Source organism: Branchiostoma belcheri, unplaced genomic scaffold (assembly GCF_001625305.1).
Source record: "Branchiostoma belcheri isolate BF01 breed outbred unplaced genomic scaffold, Haploidv18h27 scaffold204, whole genome shotgun sequence".
In the NCBI taxonomy this organism is placed as follows: domain Eukaryota; kingdom Metazoa; phylum Chordata; class Leptocardii; order Amphioxiformes; family Branchiostomatidae; genus Branchiostoma; species Branchiostoma belcheri.
This window is the reverse complement of record NW_017803536.1, coordinates 20,539-23,310: the sequence shown is the minus strand read 5'-3', so window position 1 is coordinate 23,310 and position 2,772 is coordinate 20,539. Positions and strand designations below refer to the sequence as shown.

The 2,772-nt window shown below is 37.2% G+C and overlaps 1 long non-coding RNA gene across 1 annotated transcript; it reads right to left on the bottom strand.

Annotated features, from left to right (window-relative positions):
* Positions 1-290: 290 nt before the first annotated feature.
* LOC109469470 lies at positions 291-2,208 on the bottom strand. Its single transcript, XR_002140195.1, has 3 exons — positions 1,803-2,208; positions 1,477-1,576; positions 291-834 (listed from the first exon to the last, which is right to left on the bottom strand). It is a non-coding gene; the product is annotated as an uncharacterized LOC109469470 (long non-coding RNA).
* Between the last annotated feature and the right edge of the window lie 564 nt (positions 2,209-2,772).

The following is a 2,772-nucleotide window of genomic DNA, read 5'->3' as shown; positions in this document are numbered from 1 at the left end:
CAGCCAGAATTGAAGAAGGCAATGTTGTTATTTGTGCCCTGTCTTGCTAAGTTTTCTTTTTAAGTTTTCCTCCCTGCCTATCTAATATTTTTTTAATTTTTATTTGGTTAAGTCATACTCTGTCTAGAGTTGGTTTTGTTTGTTATATTCAGCTAAACTGTCTTAATTTGTAGTTGTATTAAGCCTCATTCTTCCTTAGCTGTTCACAATCTTTTCAAACCCAATTGTATTTTTCTCTACGGCAATGCGAGCTGAGTGTACTCCATATGAAATTTGAGAAAATAAAAGACAAAATTACCGAGACTGTAAATAGTAATGTCAGGATGAGCGTCGGTTTGCCAATAATTGTGTGCCAATTTCCCACAGCAAGAAGCAAGCGACTAGGACCAAAATCATTTCAACATACAGTCCGAGTCTGTCTACTACCCTGCCCAACATATATACTGTCCTTGTCAACAAAACCAACGTCAAAATACATGATATGAACAAACAGTATCATTTAAACAGTATCATTTGTACCATTCTAGGGCCACATCAATTTAATTTGTTGGTTCTCAAAAAACTGTCACAGTCTATATCAACCATCATACAAAATATCATATAAATCTTATCTACATAACATTTACGTGTAAACATCTATAGAAATGCCGGTACCACTGTCCGTCTGTGTCTTGTGTAGTGGTTGACTTGTCGAACTTTGGCGCGGGTGACTTTTTTGACAGGGGTGTTTCATCCCCCCTGGATTTTTTGACTAGGGTTTACTCCCTAGGACTTCTGTGCAGGGGTGTCTTCCCTGGGTGTCTGTGCAGGGTTTTCCTTCCCTGTATTCTCGTACTTATAATGTAACATCAACCTATTTATGTAACTTCATGCTAATATAAAAGGTGCAAGTGTATTCAGCAAACTAATGTTAAATCATGGTTATATACTTATTGATATCACATAAATGATAAACAGGCCACGCAAAAAGTCTAACAGGACAGCTGAACAACAAAAACAAATCAACTTCACAGAATCTAAAACTTCGTACATACATTGTATGTTAAACTTCAAAGCATTCATAATACTGCAAAAAAAATCAGACTAAAAAGATCTATGAACCTCAAACATTATACAACTTGCAGTATATACATACATGGGCATCACAAACATATGTCTGAACTCAAACATTAGCAAAACCAAAAGTAACAATTCAAAGATGTCTACATCCATACATATTGTATGTTTGTCGAAAAAGCATACATGGAAATTGCAAATTCTCAAACAGATCGACACAAAAAAATCGCAGCGCCGCGCGCCTGGGAAGCGCCAATTGCAAGGGGTGGTTTTATTCAGACACAGATGCAAGACATAAAAAAGAAGCCCATTTTACTAATTATTCAAGCGCCCCTCCCTTACTTTTTAAGTCGCGAACAAAATGATAACACCTTGAGTCAAAAGACCCAATAATTTACTAATACAAGCCCCAGTACTAACTTGTACAGTCAACTTGCTTGTGCTGGTCTTCACGATCGGAGCTGTGGTCACCAGATTTCCCCCGACCAGTCACGAAACTACATCCTCTCAGTTGGTGGAACTGTGTTGTCAGAAAAGATAAGAAAAGAAAAAAGCGTAGGTTATAATTAATGCTAGATACGCTGTGCAAAATCACCTTGGTTCACCCATGCACATCCAGGCAACATTCAACTATGTCCAATCCTGAACAAGACAAACTACAGCATGTACAAGGAGAAACATATTCATCCACTAATTTGTTTACTTATTCATTCATTCATTCACTCATGCGTTCATAGTTTCCATACAGTCTGGTCAGAGCTGCGGTGGCTGCTTCCTTCAACTTCTTGGCGATAAAGAAGACGTCTTCGCGTTGTAGACACTACGAATTCAGTCTTCAGGTGTACGCTGTAACTGTAATGGTGGACAAAAAGAAAAGAAACACGTTAACAATAAGTATAAGATGCGATTCTAAGCATTGCTGCCCGTACCCTGTACTGGGTAGACAAACTAGAACATATACAATACACTAGGAACATTACATAGAATCCATATAATATGTTTGATAACAGACAGTCACATGCCAAAACTTTTAACTTTTTTTACGTGTGTGTGCGTGCGTGAATGCGAAGAAAAGAACACTCATATTCAACCAAATAAACATTGTATATAGGACACTTTATTTAGATTACTTACTTACTTACTTACTACACATTTGAAGCATCGAACATTTCTTCACATATTTTAGAGACATTTTAAATTTTAATGAAATATGCAAGAGTTTTTGAACTTTTGCACACCTCTTACATTCAGACACTTTATACACATTTCAGGCATCGGAATATTATACATTTTAGAGACGTTTTGAAGTGTGTGCGTGCGCGTGTGTGCGAAGATACAGGCAATAGAAAGTTACGATATAGTCAAGGGGAGGGGCGCTAGCTATAGTATAGGGAAACTAACTAAAACTTACCCCATAAGACACCCAGGGGGTTCAGTACGAGCCTAACACATTAACGGTCTTTTAAAAGTTTTAGATAATCATTTTAGAATGGATTTTAATCTCGTTTTTCTAGGTCATTTGGTATTAAATATACATTATTTACAAACTTGATACTTTATTGGGATATCCATTAGTTGCACAAACTAATACTTATACGTATCACCCAAACTACCCACCTTTCCCAAATGGGGCAATATAAAAGCAAAAGGCATGAGTGGGACCTAACCCCATAAGAACTACACAAGCGGGGACAGACCCCCCATTTTTTTCATGAG